This window comes from Crocodylus siamensis, chromosome 1 (assembly GCF_052110815.1).
Source record: "Crocodylus siamensis isolate JL-2025a chromosome 1, ASM5211081v1, whole genome shotgun sequence".
Lineage (NCBI taxonomy): Eukaryota > Metazoa > Chordata > Crocodylia > Crocodylidae > Crocodylus > Crocodylus siamensis.
In genome coordinates, this window is record NC_143395.1 from 290,059,414 (window position 1) to 290,083,546 (window position 24,133).

The 24,133-nt window shown below is 46.5% G+C and overlaps 1 long non-coding RNA gene across 1 annotated transcript; it reads left to right on the top strand.

Annotated features, from left to right (window-relative positions):
* The first annotated feature begins 3 nt into the window (after positions 1 to 3).
* LOC149874592 (uncharacterized) lies at positions 4 to 7,422 on the top strand. Its single transcript, XR_016444394.1, has 3 exons — positions 4 to 138; positions 481 to 6,327; positions 7,241 to 7,422. It is a non-coding gene; the product is annotated as an uncharacterized LOC149874592 (long non-coding RNA).
* Positions 7,423 to 24,133: the final 16,711 nt, after the last annotated feature.

Genomic DNA, 24,133 nt, shown 5'->3' on the forward strand with positions numbered 1-24,133 from the left:
CCACGGGCACCTCAGCTTTCCGCAAGTGCGGCCCCTCGCGGCCGGAGGGGGGACAGGAGCCGGGAGGAAGAGAGTTGGGTGGCGGAGGAAGAAGGTCAAAGAGCCCGAGCGGAGGACTTGGGCGCACACGCGGGCGTGGTATGAGGGAGCGATGCCTACGGAGGGGGGTGGGGGCGAGAGAACGCACACTCGAGCCCCAGCGGAGGACTTTTGCGCAGGCACAGGATAGTGGTGCCTACAGGAGGCGGAGGAAAGAGACCCTCCCGAGCGTTTGTGCGCATGCGCGGGGACGGGAGCGTGGTTCCTACAGGAGGGGTGAGGGAGAGAAAGAACCTAGGAGAGCGCTTGTGTGGTGGGTGGCAGGGGGTGCTGCCCAGCAGTAGTAGCCTCAGGGGTGCAGGGAGTGTGAGGGGGTGCTCTAGCTTGTAGGGCTCTGAACCAGGGTGCCCCTGTTCTCCCCCCTACCTGATGTTGCCATAGAAGAAGCACCAGCCGTTCCCTTCTGGCCAAACTTCTGCCCATAACCCCAGTACAAGGCTTGGCACGCAAGCTGGGATGCCTGGGAAGCACCTCGACCCTGGGCACTGGTACTGCATAGAGCAAACCAACCAACCAGAGCCCGAAGAAAAGCAAAGAACGTCCACCTCCCTGAACGGCGGTAAACTCAGTACACTCTGGAGTTGAAAATATCTGCATGCATAATGAGATGGGGACCTGGTTCCACTGATACGGTGAGCCCAGCCCCAGGTTGTCATTGTTTTCCTGCACTTTCCAAACCTGACACTATTGTAGGTTGAAATTTCCCAGAGCTGCTCCCGATGCGGCAGCAAATTCCCCAGGGGAGTTCATGGCTTCCCGCTTCTCCATGAGATGGATCCACACCCCATTCTTCCCTGTGGTAGTTCCTGTTTGTCTGACTTACGTGTGGGATGAACTGTCAGCATCTACCAGAGGCCATGTTGCTGCTTCTTTTTCAGCCATAGACCTCAAAGCACTTGGCAAAGGGAGTCGGTATCATTATTCCCATTATAGAGAAGGGGACCTGGCAGTGAAATGAATTCCCTATTTCAGCCAGCAGGCCTGCTGAAGAACTGAGTTTCCTAAGTCCTGGTCCAGCGCTATGTCCCTGTAACAGGATGCATGGCTCAGAGGTGAGAGCCCAGCTGCAGCGGGCGAGAGGATTATAGCTTGCCTGCCTAGGAGCACTGGACCAGCTGATGGGGATGACTGGGCCAGGCTAGAGGAGGAATAAGCCACTACAGTTCCCTAGATCAGTGGTCTCCAAACTTTTTTGATCGCACACCCCTATCAGTAAAAAAGTTTTGAGCACGCACCCCCAATATATGTATATTTATAGAAATATAAATAGAAGTTCTAATATTTTCTTCCTGCACCCCAATGGATTGTCTTCTGCACTTCTTGGGGTGCATGCACCCCACTTTGGAGGCCACTGCCCTAGATGAGGTTGTCTCCCTCATACTTCACTTCAAATAATTGGTAATTTTCTTGAAGCTTGAGACTCTACAAGTGTATGGTAATATGAGATTCCCACCCCTTTCATTTATTTATTTGTAAGTTTGTTTCTAACCATTTTGACTGTGGGGAAAAGTTTGAAAACTTGCAGTATGCAAGCACCCCAGGCTCAAAAACTAAATGGCAGAGAAAAAGATCCAATATACATGAGGTTTGTAAAAGTCAGTTTACAAATTGACTTTCTGCTGTCAACGCTAAGAATAAATTGTTGGGAATACTTTTTTGTGTGTGGTGTATATGGGAAAGAGGGTTGGGGAGTATCAGTAAACTTGTTTTAAGCTGGTTAGTACTAAATATATTAAAATAATGTCCAAAAGGCAAAGAAAGGATTGGGACCCATCCTACAAACACAGAAAACAGATCATTTTCACAATTTTATTGCAGCTCTTGTCATGTTTCCTATTCCTTTATAGCTTCATTTGCTAGAGATAAGTGATTAGGTGAGAATCTCAGTTTTAATTAGAAATCTATTAACTTTGTTGCATCTGGTGGTCTTCAGACTCCAAAAGTCTGTCTGTCAGAAAGTACACCAGCACAGCTTGAGCTCAAAAACAAATATTCACACACAAACACAGTCTAGTTACATACTGACAGTTTCTAAACAGGCCATGAGGGGTCTCACAAATTCAGAAAAAGAATGCTAATCTATTATACTATTGTATAATTATGTTTGCAGAGTAAGGCTTGCACATTTGTTTTTATCTTAATTATTACTTTATCCACCACAATCCCAGCAGGAGCTGGAAACTTTGTCAGCTAACGCTGCCCCATTACCAAAGAATGAAAAAACCTCTGTTCCTACTTATGGTGCTTGCAGACAAAGAAAGGAAGAAAAAATCAGAGCATTAGTGCAAATCTCATCATTTGGGGAATTAAAATTTTAAAATCTGACAGTTGGCATTCATCTATCAGAAAAAGTCGATTTGTAAAAAGTCGAAAGTGGAAAGTCCACTAGAGGGTGCTCTTGTTAGCTTTAATAAAACCTCAGAGGTATCTATGCCACTGTTTTCACAAGAATCTTCATGTTTCTGCTTCTAAATTGATTCTGAAAGTGGTCTCACTGAAGAATGTCCTACACTATTGGGATAAATAGTTCTGAACAAAGGCAATTTAGTCCTCTTAATGCTTATTATCAATTTGATTTAATAGCATTAGGTGATAAGAACAGGAAAGGATTATCTAAATTCTGAGTAGTAGTCTATTATATTTAAAAACTGTCACTGAACAGGGAAAACACGTAGGCTATTTCGCATTTTAGCACACTGCTTACTGAGGATTTAGCCTTAGAATGTTACATCGTTAGAATTACACAGATGTTGTCTAGCACTTTTAAAGGACTACACTTTGTAAATGCCTATGTAGCACAGGTAGGCAGCATAGGGGACAACATAGATATAGGACACTAAGCAAAAAAAATTGCAAGGCAGATGTCCTTGACCCTGCCTGACATCTATAAGGTAGGTAAATCTGTTAGGACTGGAGTATAAGAGTAAGGCCATAGCCATGATGGTCCAGAAATTATATGAGGGGCGAGGATTTCTTAGGGTGGTATCTTTTACTGGACCAACTAGGTAGTTGAGTTAAAGTTAGATAAGCTTTCAAATGCAAGACTTTCTTCCTTAGGTCTTTGATCACAAAGGACAGAACGAAGTTGTGAAAAGATTTTATAGACAATCTTATATTAACATGAGACTAAAAGATCTAAATGATCTTTTCTGCCATAATTTTCTCAGATTTTGTATTGCAGCTCCATCCTTTGATGAAGCATAAGCTGTTTCTGGCCATATGTAGTTTTGTACCACTTTGCGTTTAGCAACTTTGCTTCTGATGAGAGAGGAAAGGAAGAGAGAAGGAAAATTAATTATTTGACAGCACTATGTTTTGTGTCTCTTAGTACATCCTGTACTGTATATGTAGACTTTAAGTACTTTGAGACAGGATACATTGTACAACAATGCATATTTTTGGTTTTATAACAAGCCAGCAAGTTTTTCCTGCTAGCCCATAACTCCCCTGAAGGATCTCATGTTAGTTATTCCTTGTGAAATTTAATGCTCGTTTACAGGGAATGTGGTGATATCATTTAACAACTAAGGCAGCTACACCTAGGGATATGGTTTAATATATACTTTGCATTACTTTAGATAAAAGTCATCAGAGACTAGATCATAGATTCTAGAGTCGGAAGGGACCTGAGTAGATCATCGAGTCCGACCCCCTGCCACGGCAGGAAAGAGTACTGGGGTCAAACAACCCAAGCAAGGTGTGAATCTAGCCTCCTCTTAAACACCCCCAGGGTAGGAGCCTGCACCACTTCTCTTGGAAGTTGGTTCCAGATCCTAGCCGCCCTGACCATGAAGTAGCACCTCCTGATACCTACCCTAAATCTACCCTCTGCCAGCTTGTGACCATTATTCCTGGTCACTCCTGGCAGTGCTCGGGGGAACAGGGACTTCCCCAGTGCCTGCTGGTCCCCTCCGACTAGTTTGTAACAGGCCACTAGATCCCCCCGCAGCCTTCTCTTCTGGAGGCTAAACAGGTTCAGGTCTCGTAGCCTCTCCACATAGGGCCGGCCCTGCTGCCCCCTCATCATGTGAGTGGCCCTCCTCTGGACCCTCTCCATGTTGTCCACATCCTTCTTGAAGTGTGGCACCCAGAACTGGACGCAATACTCCAGCTGCGGCCTGATCAGTGCTGCATAGAGGGAGAGTATCACCTCCTTGGAACTGCTTGAGATGCATCTGTAGATGCATGACAAGGTGCGGTTGGCCTTTTCGACTGCATCCCCACGCTGCCGGCCCATGTTCATCTTGGAGTCAGTGATGACTCCAAGATCCTTTTCTGCTTCTGTACTGAAAAGGGAGTTCCCCAACCTGTAGGTATGGTGCCGGTTGTTCCTTCCCAGGTGCAGCACCTTGCACTTGTCAGTGTTGAATCCCTTCCTATTCTCATCCACCCACCCCGGTAACCTGTCCCTGTACTTAGTATGTGTGGTGATACTTGCTGGAACAGAATTAGTAATGTAATAGTGTACAGTGCTTAACTAGTAGGATAATCAAATATCTAATGATCACATTTGGTTTGAGAACCTCAAAGCTGATCTGAAGAAATTACGTGGAAGCAACAGTTTCCTGTCGTGATTCATATTACTATACTGTATACAATTCAATGAGCTGTAAACAGCAGATGTCATGACTACATTAATTCTGATTAAAGGCAGAGCCTGTTGGCACAGGTGTTGTGACAACAAAAATGCATAAAGGTCCACAAAACTTCACTGATGAGGAAAGGTTGGAAGAATCGGAGAAGAGAAGTATGGAGAAGAGAAGACCAGAGGAGATTTAATTGAATCTTCAAAGGCATGAAGTGTGTTTATAAAGAGAATGGTAATAGACTGCTCTCTTTGGCCACAGGGGATGGATGAGGGAAATTGCAAGAAGGGAATTTTAGGTTGGAAACTAAGAACTTTCTAACTCTGAGGTTGATCAACCATTGAAATAGATTACCTCTATAGGGCACAGACAGAAGTGACAATTTTTGCCCTATATGGCCACAGAAAGCAGTCTATAGCAATGACCAAGCACAAGTGCATGGCTACAGACCACTTCAAAATGGCCAATTGGGCAAAAATCTGAACCCTCATTGTATGAGAGTTCAGAAGAAGGTGTTTCAAAACAGCTTTTTCTGTAGCATGTGTCTGCCAGCCTCCTAGCTGTTTTCAGAATGGGAGTGGGGGAAAGGGATCAAAGGGAATTCAGTCTGAGGGGTTTTTCAGCCCCCACTGGAGGGTGAGTTTGGTGTATTGGAAACCTCCTGAGGTTGGGGATCCTCCTGTTCTGAAAACAGCATGGGCTGGCAGGGAGGAGGTGCCATTGCTAGGGGAAACCAGATGCAGGCTGGCAGCCGGTGGCTAGATTCTCCTCCCCCCTGAAATGCACAGTGAACTTCTGTTTGGTCTGGGGGATTGTTTTAACTCACAAATCTTCCTGCAAAGTATTTTCCATTACAATGGGGAGCTGTACTTTTGCCTGCACCCTTAAAAAGATTGTGGAAGCTCCACCTTCAAAGTTTTTACAAGTAGATTAAACAAATACTTGCCTGGGAAAGTCTAGACCAGGGATTGGCAATGTGTGGCCCACAGGCTGGAAGTGCTTGGTTCTGGTCTATGGCAGTGCAGGGGATTAGTGGCACAAAATTCAGCCCAGCCTCACCCTCTCCACTCCACACCATGCTGCTGATCTCCTCTGCAGCTTCTTTACTTCAGGAACCCCCTTCTCTCTCTATAGCACTTGCTAAATTACCATGCTGCTAAATTAGCCCCTCCCCACTACCACTGAGGATTGAAATTAGTTATGTGTGATAGTGGAGGCAGCAGCAGATGGCCTGGGCCCCACAGAGGGGACATGCCATGAAGGGGAGTGGTAGCCCATAGTAATGGTAAGGGGTTGGCAGGTTAGGATAGTGATGGGGTCACAAGCACCAGCCCAGCACTTTAAAACATTGCCAACCATTGATTTAGACAGTGATGATCCTGTCTTGAATAGGGGGTTGGACTAGAAGACCTCTTAAGCAGGGATCCGGGTTTTCCATTTCCCACGGAAAAATGGAGTAAACCACAGGCTTTACCTTTTACCAGAAGCAAACACGGATTTCTTGTTTTACAAGAGAAACCCGCGGATTTTGTCATTTTGCAGTGAGCTCCCTGCAGGCTGGCAGAGGAGGGTGCTGAGACGAGGCACCACATGCATGGACATACACGTGGCCCTGGAGCAGCCTATACAGCAGCTCCAGCAGGTAAGTAGGGGTATGGGGGAAGAGAGGGATTGAGACCCCTGTAGGGAGGGAGCTGGGCAGGGCTGGGGCTGCTGCCCAGCTGGGTGGGACTTGAGGCTTGGGGCTCAGGGCTGCAATGCACGCCTGCAGGGCTCCAGCGGGGAGCAGGATGGGGCCACAGGTGGCTTGTCCAGGTCAGGGGGAGAGCAGGCTCACCACTGCTGCATGCACTCCCAGAGAGCAAGGGGGACCCATGCCCCCAAAGCTATGCGTGAGGCAGGCAGCGGGCCAGCTGTTCCCTGCCACCCTGCTTTCCTCCACCATGACCCAGTGTGGCAAGGAGCAGAGGAGCTGCGCAGGGATCTCCTCACTGCTGCTTGCCCTGTGCTGCCCTGGTGACGCGCCTCCTGCATACGGGGCTGCAGTGAGGGCAGTAGCATCGGGCTGCACCTCTCAAAGAAAGCAGTGGCAGGAGGCATGTTGCCAGGGCAGCGGGAGGGAGCTCACAGCAGCAAGGAGATCCCCACATGGCTCTGCTGTCCCCAGCCACACCAAGTCATGCCTACAGGGCTGCGGAGGTCCCGGGGCAAGGAAGCTCAGAGGGAGCCCATGCCTGCAGCCTGCGCCTGCCCCACATACAGATCTGGGGGTCCTGGTCCCCACTACTTGTGGGAGTGTGTGCGGCAGCGGGGAGCTGCCCTGCTTGAGACCGCAGCAGGCGGAGCAGGGGCAGGGGGCTACAGACCCGGATCTGTAGCAAGGCTGGGGGAGCAGGGGCTGTGGGCAAGGGGCAGCAAGGCTGGTGGGGGCTGTGGGTGGGGAGTGAGGGGCATCAGCAGGGCTGTGGGGGGCCTTTAATTTTAATCACAGATTTTGTGTTTTTTATTAGAGCATTTGTGGGTTTTTTGGCAGAGAATTTGATATTTTTTATCAGGGAAAACCAGGATCTATGCTTATGAGGCCCTTCCAGTTCTACTCTTCTATGAATCTATGACACATTAATTTCTTAGGATGATGTCTGATGAAGGCAATTGGTCATCAGGTTACCTGGTGAAAAATGTCTTGCATTCAAAAGTTTGTCTAACTCTATCCCAACTATGCAGTTGGTCCAATAAAAGATATAACACTACAAAATCCTTGTTTCTAGCATAATTTCTAGACCATCTTGGCTGCAACATCACTCTTACACTACCATGACATGTGTAAGGCTCCTGTACTACACCCAGGTCAGCTCAGTAAGGTTCAGGCAGGCTCCTGCCCTAAAGCCCTTAAGTATACTAACCCAGTTACTGCTAATCAAGGCAAGCTGACCCCTACCCCCTTTTCTCTGACTGGCTCTGGAGCTGCATTTAAGGAACTTCTCCAGCACCTCAGCCTTGCTGTACAGCACAATTGGCTTCAGCCTCCAAGAAGCTTCCTTCCCAATTCCTTACCCAGCTCCTGTTTCCCTTGTCTTTGGCTTGCTCTTTGATTTCAGCCTTTGGATTCTCCCTGCAGATCTGTCACCTGACTCCTGACCCTGCTTTGACTTACTCTTGGGCCTTTCCATGTGACTTTTCCTTCAGACTTGGTAACTAGGTTTCTGATTTCCAGCTCCTGATCCTGGCTTGCCTGTTTGGCTCCTGACTTGTGGCTTCTGATCTTTACCCCTGCAACAGCCAGGTCTATGTCTGGCTTTACGCACTAGGTGGGCCAGCCTGCCTGCTGGACCATGACAGTGTGTTATGGTGGTTATACTACTTCCAGTTAAAAAGGTAATGTTTATAGAGCAGGCCTCATGTATCTCTGTGAGCATGTCTACATGAGATGTTGACTGTGGAGTAGTTTAGTTAGCTCTGTCACATGTCTATACATGCACCCCTGTTAGGCTGGAGTAAACTAATAAACTTCACAGCAGGATAGTACTTGTCTACAAAAGCAGTGCATGTGTAGATGCTGATGGGGCTGGCTGGGGCAAAAAGGGTACGTCAGTGTGGACTGCCTGCTGGCTAGCCCCACACTGGAGCACCTTTGTGCCCCAGCCAGCCCCTTGCTCCCCCCTGGCTCAACATGGTGTGGACCTGGGCTGGTAGGCTGACCCCCTAGAGCCCCCTGTGAGCTAGGGCTGCTCTGCCTTGGCTCAGTGTGCTGAGGTCCCAGGTGCATGTTCAAGTGGTGCTCCCAGGAGCAATAAACTCTGCTGTAAATACTCACCTGAGTGTATTGCTTTGCATTAATTGCATGTGTAGATGCACCCTGTATGTCACTTGCATGCACTATAATTAAATTATGTTCTCCCAGTTCAGGCTTCCATAATTTTAGTAGGATTATTTATTCTAGTGTTTGGCAACATACAGGCTATGGGCTGGATTCTGTCTGTAGAGCTAGAGGGCTTTGCCTTTGCTCTTGCCTGTAACCACATTAGAGCAGGGCTGTGAGGAGCTGTGAAGGAGCCAGGCACTTTCCAGCTGCATTTGCACCACTGCTCCCTATGAGCATGCCAGGGCCAAGCAAACTGGGAGTGACTGCCACCTCTTCCTCCAGCCCCCTGCTCTGGTGCAGGCTCAGTTCTTAGCTTCCTGGCTTCGGTGTGGGCATAGGGAAAGCCTCCTTGCTGTTCATGTGCTGCTGAAGCTATCCAGGCCACATTGGACTGGAGTTGGGTTTTTCCAGCCCATGGTTACTGGTCTCTGATCTACACTGTGGCAGAGATTATACTGCATTTCATGCAATATTAATGACATGCAGCCAGCACAACTGGAAAGGGGAAATCAGATGCTTCCTCTTCAGTACAGGAAACAGAAGTAGGTTGCAGAGCACTACGATAAATATTAAACTTATTATAGGACTGGGCAGCCCTGGATTCCTTGAGGTATTTGGTTTCATCATTAATTTAACAAAATCTCTTTCAGGCTTTTTTATGTTTTCCTCTCGCTCCCCTTTTTTCCAAATATCTGCTCAAATAATGTTAAATGACTTGATCTGTTCCTGCCCCCAGTGGTGAAGTTTGTTTGTTTATGCAGTGCTGGGTTTTTTCTAAAACTTAGCTAATTTCTGTCTGGCCTTTTCTTTTTAGCACTCCATTTCCAGTTCATGAGAGCATATGAAGGTCTTGATTAAGCGGGGGAACATTTCAGGAAAGGGCTGAACTCCCTGAGTTACATATGTCTGGATTTTTATGGGCCTGAAATCCTAACTAGGTTTATTATTTCTTTCCTTTGGTTCCTTGCTGTCCCAAGACTCAGGAGCAGTGCTAGATATGTAGCATGACTAGGAATGCCAGGACAGCTGTCAGAGCAGATTGTGCTGCTTCTAGTCCATTGTCCTATCTCTGGCAGAGATTAGATCATTCAGAGACAGGTGTAAACAATTCTGTAGTGGGTAATCATGGAAAAAAATCTGCCATGAATGAGGATATACAATTCTGGGTGCCATGCTTCAGGAAAGATGTGGAGAAGCTCGAGAGAGTCTAAAGGAGGTACATGGGCATGATTAGAGGCCTAGAGACCATGTCATATAAGGGGAGGCTGAAAGACTTGGGACTGTTCAGCTGGGAGAAGAAAAGACTCAGAGGGGACTTGGTGGCAGCCTATAAGTACATCAGGGGAGTACATCAGGGCCTGGGGGACTATTCACCAAGGCCCCCCTGGGGAGGACTAGAAATAATGGGTACAAGGTGATTGAAGATCACTTTAGACTAGATATAAATGTATCCCAGGTACACCCAAAGGTGTTCCCTATTCTCAGTTGAATAGGATGGGTAGGCAGGAGGGGGTGCTGTGAGAGCAATGCCAGAATTTCAAACAGTTCCCTCTTTCCTCCATAGACCCCAAAGTTCTTAACTATATACAATATACAGAAACATAAAACTAAATATCATATACATATATTTACACAGAGAACACTAATAACCAAGGTCAAACCCTAAATAACACTATTTACAATATCACAATACAGCATTTCAGTTACAAAATATAAGGCGCAAACATGAACAATCTTAACAGGATCTATTCCTTAATATAGTCCCTGACCCATGGCAAGAGATAGTCCTCCTTCCCATGGGGACCCTTGGGAGGTGTCCAGGAAGCACCAGGGGCCCCTCCCCTTAGGGCCTTGACTAGGTTGGGGCTGCTCACCCAGCCCCTTTGGGTTTGCCCGCCCCAAATGTCTTTCTCCTGTGGGACCCAAAGGCCCAATGACTCAGGCTCCCTCAGGTGGTGGTGGTCAGGATGCAGCTTGATGGGGTCTCCTCTGCTGGAGCGCTTCTCCAGGCCTCTCCTGCACTGCTGGGCTCCTCTCTACCCTGTGCCCGCTCTGGGCACTGAGGACTCAGCTCATCTCAGCTGCTGCATCACTGCTGCTGGCTCCTGGGTGCTGGGCCTCATGCTGCAGCACTACCATGTCACCATGCCCTGGCTCAGCACTGAGGGCTCTCTTAGCACAGGCTAGGCTCTTCAGGCTCCAGCCAGCTGTCCTCATGCTGGGTGGCTTAGCCAAGCAGCCTCCGATGCTCCCTGACTCCCAAGGCTTGGGGCCCGTGTGCTGCCCTGCGCACCATGGGACCTGGCTGCTTGCTGGGAGATGGGGCCTGAGCCACCTCACTGCAGCCCCAAGGCCTTTGCCCCATGCGCTGCCCTACACACTGTGAGACCCGCTGGCCCTGCTGGGGTTGCAGGCTCAAGCTGCTGCTTGCAGATCCCAAAGCCTGGGCTCCATGCACAAAACCATGCACCGTGATGGGCCCAAGCAGCCTCACACCACCCTCAGGGCCAGGTCTCCACACCTTGTCCCTGTGCACTGTCAACAGCCCGAGCAATTTCACACTGCTCCCAAGGCTACTCCCCCAGTGGCAGCTTCAGGAGCCTTCGGCCTATTGCCCAATGGGGGAGAGCTCCCCAGCTTTTCTTGGCTCCGCTCTTCTTGAGTCACTTGCTGCATCTGCCCTTGTGCTGGGCACGCAGCTCCTTTTACATGCTTCAGGCCTTTGCCCCTGAAGTCTTCTGGACCTGACAGTTTACAATCTTCAATCAGGTCCGGGAGAGCTCTTTTGCCCCTCCCCTCAGGAAAGGGGTGTGACTTTATGTCTCCTGCTGCCTCCTGATTGGCGTATGGGCTCCACCAACCAAAACAGCAGGATCTCAAGCCTGGGACTCAACCCAAGCTCTGAAAGGTGAGCCTGCTACATAAGAAAATACTTCTTTACAAGTCGAGTGTCAAGGGTTTGGAACAGGCTCCCCCCTGAGGTGGTACAGTCACCTACCCTGGTGCTGGGCTGCCCTGGTGTTTGGGCATGGAACAGGCTCCCCCTCAAGGTGGTACAGTCACCCACCCTGGTGATATTCAAAAAGCATCTTAGTGCCCCACCCTCTCCACTCCATACCATGCTGCTGATCCCCTCTGTGGTTCCTTTACTTGAGGATCCCCCTTCTCTCCCTATAGCACATGCTAAATTACTATGCTGCTAAATTAGCCCCTCCTCACTACCACTGAGGATTGAAATTGGTCATGTGTGGTAGTGGAGGCAGCAGCATGTTGCAGAAATGGCTGCGGTTCATTTCTCGGGAGGCAAAGAACTCTCAGACACACTCTATTAGCAACACAAAAGGTATATTTGCAAATAGGGTTGGAGTGGAAACAAAGGACCACTCCGCCCGCTGAGGACAACTCTCAGCTGGCTTTTATCCTCTCTCTCCTGAGCACGTGTGCAGAAGCAGGAACTCTTACAACTCATTTTCGGTTCATACAAACATATATGTAAATACGTCACTTCATACGTCCCATGTGCATTATAATTAACTACTTACGTATGCGGGGCGGATAGGCTTATATGCATTAGTTGATCACGCATGCTTAGAAAGCTCTTCAGGTTACCAAAAGTTCAAACCCTCTTTCTGTCTCAAGGACAGGATCATTAAAAATTGCAATTACTCTTATCTACATGAGAAAACTAAGGAGTATATGCTTTACTGTAACAAAGAGATAGTAAATTTGCAAAACAAAGAGAGTGATACCTTAATACAAAGAGCCCTTGGTAGCTTCTCCTCTATCCCCTCCTCCCACCAGGGAGAGCTGGCAGCTGTGCTGTTCTAACAACACTATTCGTAATGCATTTTTAATAATATTTCTAACAAGCAGATGGCCTGGGCCCCACAGAGGGGACATACCATGGAGGGGAGTGGTAGCCCATAGTAAGAGTGGGGTTTGGAACAGGCTCCCCCCCGTGGTGGTAGTCACCCACCCTGGTGATCTTCAAAAAGTGTCTTAGTGCCCATCTTGCTGAGGTCGTCTAATCCCAGCAGTCTTTTCTGCCCAAGTGCAGGCGGGCTGGACACACTGATCTACCAGGCCCAGGGTCAGTGAGGACCTAGTCAGGGAACTTCTGGTGGGTCTAGATGTGTTTAAATCAGCAGGTCCTGATGATCTCCACCCCAGAGGGAATTAGCAGAGGTCATTGCAGGACCCCTGCGACAGCTTTACGAGCACTCACGGTGCTCTGGCGAGGTGCTGGAGGACTGGGAAAGGGCCAATGTGATCCCCATTTTCAAAAAAGGGAGGAAGGAGGACCCAGGAAATTACAGGCCCATTAGTCTTACCTTGGTCCTGGGGAAGCTCTTTGAGAAAATTATCCAGGAGCACATCTGTGAGGGACCAGCAGGGGAGATCATGCTTAGGGGCAACCAACATGGGTTCATTCGAGGCAGGTCCTGTCAGACCAACCTGGTAGCCTTCTACAACCAAGTCACAAAATCCTTGGATGCAGGTGTTGTGGTGGACATAGCCTTTCTGGACTTTAGGAAGGCCTTCAACACTGTCTCTCACCCCATTCTCATTAAGAAATTAGGCAACTGTGGCTTCAATGCCTACACAGTCAGATGGGTCACAAATTGGCTGGAGGGCCACACCCAGAGAGTGGTGGTGGATGGGTCTTTTTTAGCCTGCAGGGATGTGGGCAGTGGGGTCCACCAGGGCTCAGTCCTCGGGCCCACATTGTTCGACATCTTTATCAGGGACTTGGACAAGGGTGTGAAAAGCACCTTGTTCAAATTTGTGGATGACACTAAAATGTGGGGAGAAGTGGGCATGCTGGAGGAGAGGGACAGGCTGCAACTAGGTCTAGACAGGTTACAGCGGTGGGTAGATAAGAACAGGATGGGATTCAACACTGACAAGTGCAAGGTGCTGCACCTGGGGAGGAAGAATCAGCAGCATATCTACAGGCTAGGGAACTCCCTTCTAGTCAGCACAGAGGCAGAAAAGGATCTTGGTGTCATTATTGATTCCAAAATGAACATGGGCCGCCAATGTGGGGATGCAGTCAGGAAGGATAACCGCACCTTGTCATGCATCCACAGATGCATCATGAGCAGGTCCAAGGAGGTGATTCTCCTCCTCTATGTGACACTGGTCAGGCCGCAGTTGGAGTACTGCATCTAGTTCTGGGCGCCGCACTTCAGGAGGGATGTGGACAGCATGGAGAGGGTCCAGAGGAGGGCCACTCACATGATCAGGGGGCAGCAAAACAGGCCCTAAGAGCGGAGGCTACGGGACCTGAACCTGTTCAGCCTCCACAAGAGAAGGCTGAGAGGGGATCTGGTGGCCATCTACAAACTGGCCAAGGGGAACCAGTAGGCTATGGGAGAGTCCTTGTTCCCCTGAGCACTACCAGGGGTAACAAGGAATAATGGTCATAAGTTGACCAAGAGTAGATTCAGGCTAGATATCCTAAGATAGTAGAAGGCACTACTTCGCTGTCAGGGTGGCTTGGATCTGGAACCAACTTCCAAGGGAAGTTGTACTCACTCCCACCCTGGAGGTCTTCAAAAGGAGGCTAGATAAGCACCTAGTCAGGGTTGTTCGACCCCAGCATTGTTTCCTACCCATGATTGGGGGTTAGACTTGATGTCTGCTCAGGTCTCTTCTGACCCTACCTACTATGAAACTATGTAAGATCCTTTCCACCTCCTAACAACTATGAAAATATTTCTTCTTATCTTCAACCTATCATCAGCTGATGTATGCCCTGAGGCAAGAATCCATGCATCTTTTCTATCTATATCTCCTATTGATTTTTCTTATCATCTTTTAACAGGTCTTACTGTTTGTGAGTCCTTTTAAACTCTTTACCTTAACAAGAATTTGTGGCAATGAGTTCAACTGGTTTTGTGTAAAACTCACAGGCCATCTGTTTTTCATTATCGTCTCCACCAATTTTCTGGAGACTGAAAGAAAACCTTATTGGTCTGTAATTCTCAGAAGCATCCCTACTACATCTCTTGTTAAAGACAGATCCTATGATTGCTGCCCTTCAGTCCTCTAATACAATGACTGATGTCAGACACGCTTTAGGTTTTTTCTTATCTGTTCATCTTTTTGTTCTTCCACAGTTAAAATAAGCTGACAGACAAAACGATTCACTGTGTCATTCTACTTTGTGGCTGATGTTCAGAGTGTACAGATGTAGGCAGTTCTATAAATGGACAGATAGATAGATTTCCTTATTGCTAGATCTGTTGAGTATGCTTGTTTTCATGAAGCTCTGTGGGTGGTTTCAACCACCAGAGTGAAAGTGCAGACAAAGCATGAAGGTCAAATCACCACATGGAATATAGTTTGCAATTTACTATGAGCAGTTTTGGTTTATGGTGACAAGAAATTGTATTTGTTTCCAACAGGCCTTTTTATTAGCATTATACCAGTTATTTTTGTCTAACTGCATGGGTATACAGGCATAGAATATCTTGTTAGGTGTATCACAACATTCTTCTCAGCAACAAAACCCTGACCAGTGTTAGACACCCTCCCCTGTTTTAGCCCTAATAGCCGAGTAATTAGGACATTTGCACAGGAAGTGGGAAACCTAGATTCTATCCCCTGCCATGTCCAGAGAGGATTTGAAACTATCTCTCTGAGTTACCCAGACATCAGGTCCTCCTTCTGGTGGTGGGACCTGCTTGGTGATGGCGTGACTGGGGCACCGCAGTGGCTGAGTCTGTACTCCACCCTCATCCCACGAGCCACTGGGGACCTCAGCTGGTGGCTCTCCATGGAACCATCGCCACGGGCGTGTATGTGGCGAGCTTCATGGACACCTCAGTCTCCTGCCCCTTCTGCGGGCAGAGAGAGACCCTAGCACACATGACCCTTGAGTGTGCTGGGCTGCAGCCTCTCCCCCTCCAGAACCTTTTCTTGAGGTTCTGGTTGAATTTCACCCCCCCACCTTTTTGGTTTTGGTCACCCCATCCATGGCCCCACCAAGTCCCAGGAACTCCTGGTCAACCGCCTCCTGGCCCTGGCCAAGTGGGCCCTGTACTTGACCAGGAAGGAGGCTCTGACCAGGAGGGTGCCAGGAGACTGCAGGGCCATTTTCCTCTCACTTGTCTATGCATGTTTCCAGGCAGAGCACCAGTGGACGACATCCACCAGCTCCTTGGATGCTTCTGAGGACTGGTGGGTACGGCCCAGGGGGCTTTACTCGGTGTCCCCCTCAGGCACACTTATTTTCATGTTTTGACCCTCTGACCTACACAACACTCCTATCCTGTTTTTTTAGTTGTCCCAAGTATTTTCTTGTAATAGTCACCCACTAGTGCCCATACAATAGGGCCTACTTGTTTCCCGGGTGAGCCTTAGAGCCCAAGCTTTTCTGAATGTTACAAATAGACAGCTCCTTTTGAAGCTGGACCTTTTGGTTAGCTAAAAGAGAGAGATGTTGAGACAGAAGAAAAAGCATAAACTAGAAGCAGTGTAGCTCAGTGAGGTGGCTGCTGCTCTAGGATGGAGTGGGTACACCTGGATCCTTTTTTCCCAGTGAAACAGAAGCTTCTCTATTGCTTTTCATACAACAAAGTCTAAATACAAGTCCAGGGGTTCAGCTTCAAGAGACTGGAAAGCTGCAATTTTGAGCATTTATTGGGTAGTAGAGGTTTGCTCCCTGGGGTAGGTGGGGACAGATCAAACCGCACTGTCTTATCCTGTCTAGCAATATTTGTTTTTTTAAAAGTTCTGGTATCAGGATGTCAGATACACTTATCTTCAATCTTAAGCAAATGGTATCTTGTTTTCATGTGCAGTTAGTTCAAACTTCAAGAATATGGCTACAACTCAGATACAGCCCTCCCTCTTTTCCTTTATCCCCAAATTTGGTTGAGTATAGATTACCACAAATCTTTTTCAACAGACTATGACAAATTCCTTTAGTTAATAAAAGTAGCTAATATTATGTAGTACCTCTTATCCCCAAAATTTGTCAGTAAGTTATAGTTTAGCATACTAGAACTATTAAACCTTTCTGAAATGCAGTCTCTTCTACAGTAGGTCATGGCAATGATTTAAACAGCCAGTTATAACACTACTCAATTATAACACTGAACAAGAGAAAGAGAAGAATAATACTGTATTTAGTAATACTTAAGTAATAAAACTGAAACTGCACATTTTATGAAATACTGCACCGGCTCTTTCTGGCTTTAATCCAGGAGACTCTAGAACAGAGTTCGTTTCAGGTATGCAAAATTCTAATTGCAATTTGGCCAGCACAACAGATATAAACTCTTTTTAATCTTCATGTAGCCTGTAATAACCCCAAATATTTAAATAGGTCTCGAACAACCAGAAGTGATCAGAAAACCAGTTTTACAGCGCAGCAAAGGACACACCCTGTAGCAGTACACAGTTTCCTAACACTATGCAAGAGCATTGCTTTATGACAGAGATTGTGCAAAGCATTATACCCAGTGAATCAACAACACCCTTCCTGTAGAACGCTATTTTCCTTAAAAGGGTTCCCATCCTCCTTCATTTTCCAGTCATCCCACCCAACTGAACTTGTGAATCTGAAGAGAGAGACTGACAGGGGTCTAGTAACAAAGTAGCCCTGTTGAGGAGCTACTTCAAGTTTTCATAGCTTTTGGGATAGCTCAGGGAAAACGCAAAGGTGATTTTTTTTAAGTCACCTGTGTCCGCCCGTCATCCAGGGAAGCAACCTCTGAACATTTTCTGTCATAAATTTTATGAAATGAAAATGCTTTTCCTTCTGATCATTGCCTTCTTTCCATTCTATTCTGGGGTTTTTTATTATTATTATTTGCTACTTGCTTTACCACAAATAATTTGGGATTTTTATTAGCTCTGTATAAGTGTACATCACTTATGATTTTTGGCATTTCACATACAGGGTTGGGAATCTGTGCTTTCTTATCTTACACTGTCAAGATCTTAGCAACTAGGGACAGAAATTAGACATAAACTGGGATAAGTGATCAGAAACTGGTCCAAATCTGTAACACAACAGAAATCCAGTGCGCATAAACTTCTTTCAAAATGGCTGAAACCAGTTGAAGATAAACCTGGATGGATGTAATATCAGACTTAACTGATTTAGGTTAAACTGATTTATTGAGCTTCTGTCCCAGATCCCCTCCACATTCAAGTTACCGAAGTTTCCCAACATCCAAGGATGCTTGCATCTCCCCCATCCCCCAGCTTACCCCTCACAAGGTGGGTGGGTTAGCTCTAGCTGTCTGCTCCAGGTGAGCAGGGAGCCATGCTCTACCACGCTCTGGCTTCTGGCCTGGGCCACTGCATGTGTCTGCATTTCCAGAATCAAAAGTGAATATCTATTCACTTGCTTAGCAGTTAGACTAACCTGCAAAGATTTAATGAATTCAGCCTCAGGCTTTTTGACTGTCTGTACTTAGCTGAAAAGGTTTGATTTGTGCTTCTTTCGCTCAAGAACTTCCATTAAATGCAGGGGTTACCATATTGATATAATTATGATTTTAATGATTTTTCTGTATGTTTCCAGCATATCTCATTGAAATGGTGTCTGCACTAGGTTAAATATATTCTGTTGTTCCTTCATAAGATGGTCCTTGTAACAAGGGCCTGCTTGGGGCTGCTCTCCATGCGGCCCACCCACCTGTTCTGGGGCTAACCACCTGCCTTCACACCCGCCACGCTTTGATCTTAATTGATTAATAAAGATGTAAATTAAGCGAGAGACTGCCCATTTTCTGCCCTGCTGCTAGGGGGTGCTATCTGCGGCTCCATTCCTCCCCTACACCACAGCCCAAGGCTTGCAGATGACCTCATGATGTTCTCACACACGCCAGTCCCCCACGACGGGGCCCAGAATCCTATTGTGGGACCCCACCTGGGTTCCTCCCTTCAGGCAGACTCTGCCACCGTCATAACAGGCCACATATCTCCCTGCCATTGGTTCCCCTTTGGGTGTGGTCCCCTCACTGGGACCTTTGGCTCACACTAGCCCCGGCACACCTCCAGGCCAGTCGGGACCCCAGGCCCCTGGCTCTTGGGCATCCCTTTCAGTGGGTCTCCTTGCCCTTCTGACACTCCTGGTCCTGGCCTCCGCCTGGGCCAGTCAGGGGAAGCTCTGGCAGGCCTTGATGTATGACCCGTACTCTTTTCCCGGGGTCCCCCTCTCTGGGTCCTCCATGGATATGGGGAGCTGGGGGTACCTCACACCACAACTGGTGCCTCAGGATCTCGCAAGGGACTCTCACTCCTGCCCTGGGCAGCAGGATGTGGTGCTCCTACAGATGTTATATTGACCCAAACTCTGCCTCCCAGCATTGGAGGACTTACTGGGGTCAGGACTCAGCTCTCTCTTGCTCTGGCTAAGCCCCCATTCTTCCTTCACTGGACTCCATCCCTCTGCTCCTCACACTGGGGCTTCTACTGGGGTTTCCCATTGCTGCCCCCTCACAACTGGAGCTTCCCATGCTGCCCCCTCACAACTGGGGCTCAGATGTTATATTTGACCCAAACTCCACCTCCCCACATTGGAAGACTTACTGGGGTCAGGACTCAGCTCTCTCACTCTCTGGCTGAACCCCACCATTCTTCCCTTACACTGGAGGCCTCTCACACTGCCCCCCCACACTGGGGGCTTCTCACGCTACGCCCCCCCTTCACACTGGCGGCTTCTCACTGCTCACAATACCTCCTCTACTCAGAGTCTCAGGGCTTCCCTCCTCGGGGGACTCACATAGCCATGCCTGGCCCCAGCTCTCCAGCTTGGCATTTCAAAACTCCGCAGGGCTCAGGTGGCCTCGGCCACACCTGGCCTCCAACTCTCCACTCTCCTCCTCGGGGCTTGCACCCCCATGACTACCTCCAATAGCATGCGACCCACCCAAAGGTGAAGGCTAGGGGTTACAGTGCCCCAACCCACCTTTCACCAGGGTGGTAACTGGCTTGGCATTTCCTGGGGGCTCCCGCGCCACTGGGAGCCCCACCAGGCCACCCACTCCCAGCAGGGTGTAGTTTTAGGTTATGCCCAGAACCAGGAGCCTCCTGACCTTCCCCTACAGCTCCTCCCTTACTTCCAAATGAAACTCAGCAGCCCTCTGGCCAGGCAATGTTGTTGCCTGACCTCCAGCAGCCAAACTGCCTTGTTTATAAGGGCAGCCCTGAACCCAAAATGGCTGCCCTCATTAGGTACCTGGAGGCTGCCAGCTCCAGGGCCTTAAAGTGGCAGGCACACACAGTGCCCTGCCACAGTCCTATACCCAGAGGTGGTCAAGTTTACATCCAAACCATACAATCAAGTCCTTGGTATACCTCGATGCTACCCTAAATCTTACATACTCCTACAGGAGGCAAGACTATGTTATTTAGAAGTGAAAAGAAAACTAGCTAAACAGAACTTCCTATTGTGAGCAACATTTTAAAGTGACCATGGGCAGATCCAGGATTTAGTGATCAGCAACAGGAATGGCTGCACCCCCACTCCCAGCTTCCACCTTCACCTCTTCCCCCAGGCTGACCATGCCACAGGAAAAGCAGCAGAAGTCCCTAAAATGGGGAATAATTCAGTCCCCTCCCATCTCACTCCCTCCTCCCACTCTTGGCACCCACCTTCCCTTCCCCTCCACCCTTAGCAGTACCTCTCCTCTCCTCCTGTTTGCATGCTCCCTCATCTCCTGCTGCTGCTACCCCTTGCAATTTTATCCTTCAAAGTCAAGAACTTATACATGAGCTCAGACAATTATGAAAAGAATATATCAGTTATAATTAGCCTTTTCTGAAACTTCTCAGTATTGGTAGTATTTCTAATTTTCCTAGAACAAAAGAAAGAACTTGTCAGTTAACTAAGCAAAGTAATATCGTGCCAAAATTTTCAGCAGATGGCTACATGAAAACATCCTTGTGGCCACTGGAAAAAATTGGAAAAATCCTGATTCTTTTACAAAACTTCCTAAGAACACTAGAATGGCAGCAATCCAGTCAAAGAGTTAAATCCAGTCAAAGAGTTAAAATTTTTGTCAGTACTGAGAATGAGTTCAAAGAAAGATATCTCACACAATATAAGATTTTCAGATGTTAGCTCCCAAACCATCACCTGGCCTTTTCCAGGAAATATTATCAAGGTCATTGTTTTTTTTAAACTGCATGCACTGAGTATGCTTCTCTTAAAATCATGAACAATAAAACATGTGAACTCTGGCTTTCTGTCTGTCTGTCTCTCTCTCAGATATTACACAAGTTTTATTTTTTTTATTATTTTAACGGAAGTGGTTGCCACAATTCACTCATTGTATAAGCTGTGATCTTTGTTTGTCACTGACCATTCATGTAGCTCCTGAGACAGTCAGGACTGAATGTGTCTGTGTTTCATAGATATTAGGGGCTGGCAGGAACCTTACAGATCATCGAGTCTAGCCCCCCTGCACTTGGGCAGAAAAGACTGCTGGGATCAGACGATCCCAGCAAGGCGGGTGTCAAGACACTTTTTAAAGATTGCCAGGGTGGGTGATTGTACCATCTCTGGGGGGTAGCCTGTTCCAAACCCCTGTAATAAAAATGACTTGAAAGAAACCTGATTACAAGTGCTATTGTAATACATCAGTTTAATTCTACCACAGAAATACATGTACACTGTAATGCACTTAAGAATGTACATCCTATGGTGTAAAGTAAGAGTAAATCTAAAACTTAAATGCCATTTTTAATATGTTTGATTGTGTTTCCATTCTTCCACAGGGTCCTTTTCTTTCTGCAAACTCAACTTTTGTCCCATTGGGAAGTAAGATCCTCTTCAGTTTCTTTCATGAAGCTTTAGATTTCTTTTCATCTTCCTCTGGGGAAAGCTTTTGATCAAGAATAAGAAAAAAATCTCATTTATTTGCCTAATACAAAAGATTTGCAGTAAGTTTATATAGAAAACTACATTTAACAAGGTCTGCCAAAAATGTCTTTATAATGCCTCCCCCCTTCCCCCTCCCCCTGCTCCATTTAGGAACTATATAATTTTTGGAATATAAAACATCCTTTGTGCTAATGCAAACATTGTTGAAGGCCAAGGGGTGATTTATTATTATTATTGTCTAAATCTGGAACGTGCTTTCTATTTTGCTTGCACCCACTGCTGCGTCATGCCTTTTCAACATGAGCAATGACTTTGAATATTATAGCATGAAAACTGCAGCCCCTGGTTATCTGAATATACTCTGTTCTCTAGTCAGATCACTGGACTGTGCTCTGATCTGGCCTCTCCAACAGATTTCTTGTTTGACCAAGGCAATTTACACCATCCTGTATGTGCTGTAGTTCCTGTATCTTCAAAGGACTATCACAAGGCTTCCTTCCTTGCAGGAACATTGCAAAGTTTTACTATTATTCAAAGGAGTTTGAGAGCCAGAGAAGATGGATAATGAAAAGTACTGTTGCCATTGAAAAGTCCTTAGCATACCGTGTTTTGATCATGCAAACTGTGAATATCCATCTAACTTATCTCAAGAGTATGCCATTTTTTCTTTCTAGCTATGCTGCTTGTGTCTTTAGAGACAAATCCCAACACATGTGAAATGTATTAGCTTGAATGGCATCCTATTACTATAACTAACTGAAGTTTGGTGTTAAATTAATGTGGGCCCTTCACACAGATTGTTGAATTCTTTAATAACTGTAAATTTTAACTGATGGTTCTGAATTTATAATTCACTGAGTCAAAACCAAACACTTTCTTATGAGCCATGTAAAGAGACACATAGGCAAAATATAACTTAATAAGTATATATAATGAGAAGGAGAGATAACTGGAGTTCAGCTTTATGCTGGTATCTACAGTTAAAGCAATAATTTTTTTCTTGTTTGCATCTAATGGGGAGCTGGCCAGTAACATAGGCATAGGTATGGATTACTTAATAAGTAAATTTCAAAATGTGTATCCTGAGGAGAAAGCAAAGTGAGTCCAACTGATAGAGTAATATTAAGACACTTTACCACTGAATTGCATGTAATGAAGAGCATGGAGAAGGAAGTCAAAAACATTGCATACAAACATTTATTTTTTTTTTTGCAGCAGAGAGAAATGTTCTGAAACCACAGCATCAGTGACTGCCAAGAGCTTTGATAAGATCTGATATGGGCAAGGAAGAGAGAAAAAGAATGTGAGAACCACCCTGAACTTTAAGTAGCACCGTGTAGGAAAGAGATGAGACATAGGAAATACAGGTTATAACTCTATTTTGAAAATAGTATTATCAGACAATAGCCTTTGTTGGACCACCTTCATCCTGTTGCAAGAGACTTTTCTGAAATTACATCTCTCCTCTCCAAGGCAGTTTCCTGCCACACCTAATGGCTCATTTAAAACTTGGCTCTTCCTAACATTCCTACTGTACTATTTGGATATCATTAGGAGTAATCTCTTTTTTCCTGGTCAAAAGTATGAAATTGCATGATTAAAATGGAATCTATCAACATTTGTCTTTCAAAATTACACTTATCTCTATTTCATTTACCTCCTATAATTACTGGTATATACTGTCATCTGCACATTCACCACACTTAACTCAAGAACCCTGAGCCACAGCACTGTCATTCTCAGCTACAGAGGCTTTCAATGAAGTTGGCAATGCTCCAAACATATAATACATTCCTTATTCTGAGGATGAAAATAGTTTAGTTTGCTTCAAGGGGTCATAACTAAGAACTAGAGAACATGATTCAGAAAGAGAAAACATTCTGAATGTCATGATTGCAAGGTCTCTTGGCATCTGAAGTAGCAAACTTCTGTAGGAGACTATAATGCTTGAGCCATTTAAAGTTAGACTGGACAAAAACATAACCAAAATTTAGAGTGTGGAAATGAAGCTTCACAGGCAAAGGGGAAAAGTACATTGCTTAATAGGTCTGTCCTGCTTGTGATTTCTACTATTCCAGTGTTCTGGTGTTGTTTTTACAGTAGCACACTACTGCACAGAGGGGGGAAACATACCCATACATTGATTTACCCCATTATGATTGTGTGGTTTATCAGTTCTTTTCCATATTATACTAATATAAAGACAGGCATTATTATACTGATAGATTCATCAAGACATCAGTGACCTGATTCTTTAGCCCAACAAGATGTGCTAAGCAGAAGCTGTATTTGAGAGAACAAGCACAGCTAGCCTTATTGCAGTCTTTTCAGCTGCCTTGAGCCTCAGTCAGCTCAGCACAAGTCAGTCTCACTATACCATTTAGAGAAGAATGAGAGTCTAAACTGTACCAGTTGCTAGTGGTATCCAGTGGCTGTTCTGATAAGTGGAAAACAGTGGGGTATAGGGATGCCCTGGCTAGGGGCCTTTTCCCATTGGTGTATCCTATATTCTGAAAATAGAAATAACTTGAATTTTGTGAGAGAAAGAGGGGCAGGAGCTGCTACAGGTCTCTTACCACTGAAGAATTCCTGTGCAGGAAAAATATTTAAATTGAATGGATCTGAAGGCTCTGGAAGACCAGCTCAGGACTTAAATTTAAACAACCCCTGGTAGATAACAGATATTATAGAATTTCTTGCTCACGATGAACAGGAGATGCCAAATGACTTCTTAATAAC